General features: G+C 37.5%; 2 long non-coding RNA genes across 2 annotated transcripts in view; one reads left to right on the top strand and one right to left on the bottom strand.

Moving 5' to 3' along the window:
• LOC106878723 (uncharacterized) overlaps positions 1-1,979 on the bottom strand; it is a 13,862-nt gene extending 11,883 nt beyond the window's left edge. The window contains exons 1-2 of the long non-coding RNA XR_001410538.2: positions 1,886-1,979; positions 1,401-1,459 (exon numbers count right to left, since the gene is read on the bottom strand). This is a non-coding gene — a long non-coding RNA (uncharacterized LOC106878723). The remainder of the gene's footprint in view (positions 1-1,400; positions 1,460-1,885) is intronic.
• Positions 8-5,832, top strand: LOC128250756 (uncharacterized). The gene is made up of 2 exons (XR_008266741.1): positions 8-174; positions 5,563-5,832. It is a non-coding gene; the product is annotated as an uncharacterized LOC128250756 (long non-coding RNA).
• The last annotated feature ends 1,034 nt before the right edge of the window (positions 5,833-6,866 follow it).

The following is a 6,866-nucleotide window of genomic DNA, read 5'->3' as shown; positions in this document are numbered from 1 at the left end:
TTTTTTTTTTTTTTTTTTGTTAACCGCATCCCAGAAGTGAACGTAATTCGTCAATGTTTGCGCCACGAAGTACAAAATTCTTGATTAATCTTAATATCGAGAATTGTGTATGGATGCGTGGGCGAATATAATTCCGGCTGTCCTGTATCTGGAATGTTCGGACAATCCAATACGGTAAATAAAATATTTAAATTACGTGAAACAAGTCTTTTACGACTCGATGTGTTTCTGGTAGAATTAACCACTAGGTTCATTCATACTTGAGGTACTTCACGGGAAGTGTTGTGGGTTCATATTTAATTTTAAAATGTATTTAGAAATTTGAATATCCGAATTTACACGGATATATACAAACGTTCGTACATATGTACGTATTATGTTTTTTGTGAGTTGTATATATGTGGCCATAAACAAGTGGTTCTACATATCTTCTATCTATCTATCTATCTACCTATCTTTCTAGCTATCTATTTACCTATCTATACACACAAGCACTAACATATGTATATAATATAGAGAGAGGTATTTTCTAGAAATCAGCGAATCAGAAAAAAACACTTATTGGTTAATAAAGGGGATATATAAAATAGAATATTCTCAAGTATATATAGGTACAACATGGATTTTCTGAAACCTTTTGTTCCAAAGCCATTCCAGATTATTGATTTTTACCAAACCAGGGGTGGTTACACTCTAAATTAAACAAATATTAAATTTCCTTAAATTATTAAATGAAATACAAGAAACTGTACATAAGTATAAATTATACAAGTTCATTAATAGTGTACTGTAACAGTTAACTAGCCTGGCGGACACTGGATGGTTTTATTTCTGATCATAAATTAGTGCGACCTGTGTGTGTGTAGGTAGGTAAGTTAGTAGGTCTTGTTTGTCATTTAACTGCGGCCAAGCTGGAGCACCACCTTAAAGGGGTTTTTAGTCGCAGAAATCGACCCAGGACTTATTCTTTGTAAGCCTAGTTGGTCTGTTTTGCCAAAGCGCTACGACACATAAAAACACACATGACAGGCTTCTTTCAGTTCCCATCTACCAAATCCACTCACAAGGCTTTGGTCGGCCCGAGGTTATAGTAAAGGACACTTACCCAAGGTGCCACGCAGTGGGACTGAACCCGGAACCATGTTGTTGGGAAGCAAGCTTAAGGCATTACAAAGAGGGGACGAACAAGGACAGACAAACATAAAAGGGGTGAAGAAGCTGTATCGATGAAATATTTACAATTTTAAATACACAATAAAAATTGGATTATATTTACAATGTTCGATTGAAGCAATGCTCATTACAGATGCAATTTGTAATGGCTTTCCTGAAGGATAGGCATCCGACCACCAGGGTGGACCCCTTGCTTTTTCTTTCCCTTGTTTTTGGCTCCCACTTACCTGGTGTCAAACACTCCTAGCTTCCTGGCCACTGGTTCCATCTTCTCACACAGCCGTGCCTGTAACAAAACAGGAAATTTTTGGTATTATTTATCATTACATATGTTTCATTTGCTCATAGTAATTACAAAGTTTTACATGTTAGATAGACATGTAAGGAATTTCCAATTAGAAATTCTTGTTAGAGAAATTAGATGATGTGTGACCAGATTAGAAGCACCAAAGAAAACGAATGATACCATCTCTACCAAGAAGAAATCTTCCTAGGTGTAGTGGAAACAATGGCTAACAGGATAGTGAAACACAACCAACAAGGAGCCTGGGCAAGCTGGGACAATATACAGCAGAAGAACACTTGGTCAGATCCTCAGGTGGGCTGACATTCTGTGCATCAGATTTCTCCTGATCGAGGCTGTCTACAATACTTTACTAAACTTAAACCTTTAAGCATTTAAAACCGGCCATATCAAGCCCAAATATTCTACCTGTTTTATGTTCAAACTGACCAGTCACACACCCTACAATGTCATTCTAAGAAGAAAAAAAAACAAAATCACATCTTCAAAATATCAGGAGCTATGAGATAATGCAAGTAAAAGAATATATACACACACGTTTTTGCGCGCGCGCTCATCTATATAGACATGCACGCAGAAGTCATTCCTTCACATTGTCAAAGGGAGATAATTGAGCTTTTAGAACCGTTATGTAGCTTGATGTATTCCTTACCAACTTTACGTTTTTGCCCTAGTTCTGTAAGACTAGCAGAAACTGGAATAGAATTCATCATTGTAAACGACAGCTGAACTGTCAAATTGAATATCTTTATTAGTGTGCTGTGGCTCTTCAAGTGAGATAATTTTACCTGTGACAAACTGAGATGCTGTCTTTCTGAAAGTGTAATAAAAGGGACATGCCCAATGTTCCAAGCAATTAGAATGGATATAGAACTACATGGTTACAAAACAAACATGTCTTACCTGCACCATTAATATCCCTCAAAACTGGATAAGAGGTCAAAAGTACTTGAAAGAATAAACTATTCTGTTTTTTGAAAATATAACATTAAATGTGAGATCATTCCCTACACTGTAACAAAATTAAAAAAAATTTTTTTGTCTTTGGTCAGTAACTGTTATTTCCTATTTGCTGCTGTCTACAAATCAAAGGAAATGATAATTATTCGGACATTCAGTGGTGAGTTGCTGAAGCAGAAATATCATTATAGCAAATATCCTGCTCAATAGCACAGATTTGCTTGCCAGTTGCTTAACCTGTGACCACTTGAGCATGTCCATTAGTGGCTGATGTGTGCATCTCTGATGAGCAGGAGTAGAAGGGGAGCATATCATAGCCATGTGTTGAGAGGGATTCTTTGGGGGTTTGAATAAATGTAAGAAAAGCAAAGTTTGAAGTAAATAGCCATTTTTCACTTTCTAAAGGTAAGTAAATAAGAAATAACAGTTGCTACCCAAGGACAAAAATCGTGCTATACAGTGTTATAACTTCATATGGAAATGCTAGAAATAGCAGCCAAATCTCCCTCAAACAACACTATACTATTTCATAAAAGTGCACATTTGATAATTTCGTCCAAAACATACTATTCTAAAAGAAAAGATGGAATGGAATAGTCTTTGGCTATAGGTCTGACTACTTTATTGGAGCTGTCCTGGAGCACATAAGATTAGGCCTAGTTATTTCTGTTTAGCTCCAGGCCAAGCATGATTGGGTTGACCTATGCTCAAGTGTGTTCTAACCATGCCATATCTCATCTTTCTTCTTTTACACACAGGCATGGATGTGTGGTAAGAAGCATGGTTCTGGGTTATGTCTGATTGCATGGCACCTTGGGCAGGGGACTTCTACTGTAGCACTGGGCCAACCGTGTGAATGAATTTGGTAGATGGAAACTAAAAGAAGCTTGTCATATTATGAATGGGAGAATTCACGAAAAAACGACAGACAAAGACAGGTGGTGTAAACAACAAATGGATATATTAGTATAACGCTCAGGAATAGAGAAAGTCTTTAACGTTTTGAGCCTATGCTCTTCCACAGAAAGAAACAAGGAGAGAAAAAAAATATGTGTAGTGGTCAGCGATCTATCATGGCGAATATATATATGTATATATACATACACGCATGTGTGTCTGTGTGTGTGTGCATGCGTATATATATATATATATATCTGCCAAATCAGATTGGAGCCTGGTGTAGCCATCTGGTTTCACCAGTCCTCAGTCAAATCGTCCAACCCATGCTAGCATGGAAAGCGGACGTTAAACGATGATGATGATGATATATTTATATACAGGGTGGCCCAAAAGTAGGTTTACAGTTATCATGTAGGCACTTTAAATTTCTTTCAAAACATTTTATTACATTTAAATTTCTATCTTACAAACTGAAAAGGGAGCTTGACAAAATTAACTAAATTAGCATAGAATAATGGTTTCATATTTTTTTATAATTAAGATCTAAACTGTTAATATATGAATGAGAAAGAGATAGTTGAATAACTGTAAACCTACTTTTGGGGGCCACCCTGTATATATGTATATTTATATGTATATCATCATCATTTAATGTCTGCTTTCCATGCTGGTATGGATTAGCTGGTTTGACTGAAACTGCTAAGCTAGAAGGCTGCATCAGACTCCAGTCTGATTTGGCATTGGCTTCCTAATGCCAACCACTCCAAGGGTGTAGTGGGTGCTGTTTACGTGCCACCAGCATGGGTGCTAATTATGTGGCACAGTCATCAGTCACAATTATGATCTCACTTGGCTTGATGATTTTTATATATGTGTATTTGCCAGAATGGAATGTTAAATGATGATGATGGTGTGTGTGTGTGTGTTACTGCCTCCTGGCCTTGACTTCACATGGTAGTTGTCCTTTGTTTCCAGTCTCCCACAGAAACATGTCTGGCCATGGGAAAATATTACTTCGCTGTACTCATTATCAGTCCTCCCCTTACTGGTAGCATCTTGGTACATGGCTTGTACATCTCTCTCTCTCTCTCTATATATATATATATATAATCTCTCTCCCCATAATTTAGCGGTTCGGCAAAAGATACCGATAGATTAAGTACTAGGCTTACAAAGAATAAGTCCTGGGGTCAATTTGTTTGACTGAAGGCAGTGCTCCAGCATGGCCGCAGTCAAATGACTGAAACAAGTAACAGAATATATTATCCAAAAAGTATAGTATCAAATATCCATCACAGCTGATTTTACCAATCAGTTTCGCATAAAGAATACAATGGAGTGTTAGGTAATAATCCAATTATATAACTTTACGCTCATCAGAGTCAGCCTATACAGAAGGTAAATATGGTGACTGTTCTCTGTTGTCGGAGGTGGATTAGCACATCCATTGTATTCTTTACTTGAAACCGATTGGTAAGATCAGCTGTGACAGATATTTAATACTATACTTTTGGGATAATATACCCACTCCACTAACAGTACTGCATCATTTCCATGACTTATGGTCTCTTAGATGACTCATGTGCATATATATATATATAATACAAATAATATGTGAGTATATGCATATATACGTACATGTATGTACATACCTACATCTACATGTATATATAGATGCATATCTGGGTACAGGACGTCACAGGAAAACGTGGGCAAAATGAGAAACAGAGCACAGAAAACACACAGGCCACATAGAGAACATTTCCTTCATCAGCTGCCACCATTCTAAAACTAAGCGTTTCAAAGAGTTAGGGCAGGACGCATTGTTAAAATGGCTCTTCCAAGAGAAAAAACAAATTAAATTTGTAACACGGAGGGATATAGTGGCGAACAGAAAACACGACAAGAAAACGAACATACACATTTACACACACATACAAATATATACACACACTCACAAATATATACACACAAACACGCAGAAGTCATACTGTTACATTGTCAAAGGGAAACAATTGAGCTGAACGAGATTGATATTGTATAAGCTGATGTTTTCTTTACCAAAATTAAGTTTTTGCCCTTGTGCCGTAATATAAATCAAACAATTTTTAACACATTACTTTTATACTACGAAAAATATTTCATTAGTCATAATATACGTTATTGTATTCTATATTCACTAATTTCCTGTTTCAGCAACAATGTCATTGTAATTACTGATATAGGTGTGGTGTGAAAAAGATGAAACTCTACAGGGTCATCCAGTGTCGAGAAGTTATGACGTCAATGCTTGTTTTTGTTCTTCAGATGTCAGCAGGCAACAACACATCTCACAAGACTGAGCAGAGAGTTTAAAAAAACAGGAGTCTGGTCATATAAAATAATGACTCCAGAATGTTCTCCCAAAGCCATGCAATTAACAAAAAAAAAACAGTGATTTGACTTTTTTCCCACAAGTGAACTAAACAGTTGGAAAATAAATTGTTGAAAAGGCACCGATTTTCAACTAATTCTTTTATATATTATGTGAAATATTTCATTAGTTATAATCTTTCTTTTACTTGTTTCAGTCATTTGACTGGCCATGCTGGAGCACCGCCTTTAGTCGAGCAAATCGACCCCAAGGACTTATTCTTTGTAAGCCTAGTACTTATTCTATCAGTCTCTTTTTGCCGAACCGCTAAGTTACGGGGACGTAAACACACCAGCATCGGTTTTCAAGCGATGATGGGGGGACAAACACAGACACACAAACACACATATATATACATATATACGACGGGCTTCTTTCAGTTTCTGTCTACCAAATCCACTCACAAGGCTTTGGTCAGCCCGAGGCTATAGTAGAAGACACTTGCCCAAGGTGCCACGCAGTGGGACTGAACCCAGAACCAAGTGGTTGGTAAGCAAGCTACTTACCCCACAGCCATACGTAATTGTATTCTACATCCACTAATTTCATGTTATATCTACTGATATAGGTGTGTCATGAAAATGGGATCATCCAGCGTCGAGAGGTTATGATGGCAGAGTTTGTTTTAGTTTTTCAGATGTCAGTAGCCACCAACACACCACAGGAGATTGAGCTGACAGTTTAAAAACATGGGAGGCTGGTCAAATAAAATAACGATTTCAGAATGTTCTCCCAAGGTTATGCAATTAACAAAAAATAGAGAGTTGACATCTTTCGTACAAGTGAACTAAAGAGTTAGAAAATAAATTGTTGAAAAGGCACTAATTTTGAACTCATTATCATCATCATCGTTTAACGTCCGCTTTCCATGCTAGCATGGGTTGGATGATTTGACTGAGGACTGGTGAACCAGGTGGCTACACCAGGCTCCAATCTGATTTGGCAGAGTTTCTACAGCTGGATGCCCTTCCTAATGCCAACTACTCCGAGAGTGTAGTGGGTGCTTTTACGTACCACTGGCACGAAGGCCAATCAGGCGGTACTGGCAACGGCCACGCTCAAAATGGTGTATTTTAATGCCACCTGCACAGGAGCCAGTCCAGCGGCACTGACAAT

The sequence above is a fragment of the Octopus bimaculoides genome, chromosome 25, assembly GCF_001194135.2.
Source record: "Octopus bimaculoides isolate UCB-OBI-ISO-001 chromosome 25, ASM119413v2, whole genome shotgun sequence".
Classification (NCBI taxonomy): Eukaryota; Metazoa; Mollusca; class Cephalopoda; order Octopoda; family Octopodidae; genus Octopus; species Octopus bimaculoides.
The sequence above is the reverse complement of the archived record's forward strand: the minus strand, read 5'-3'. Positions and strand labels throughout refer to the sequence as shown.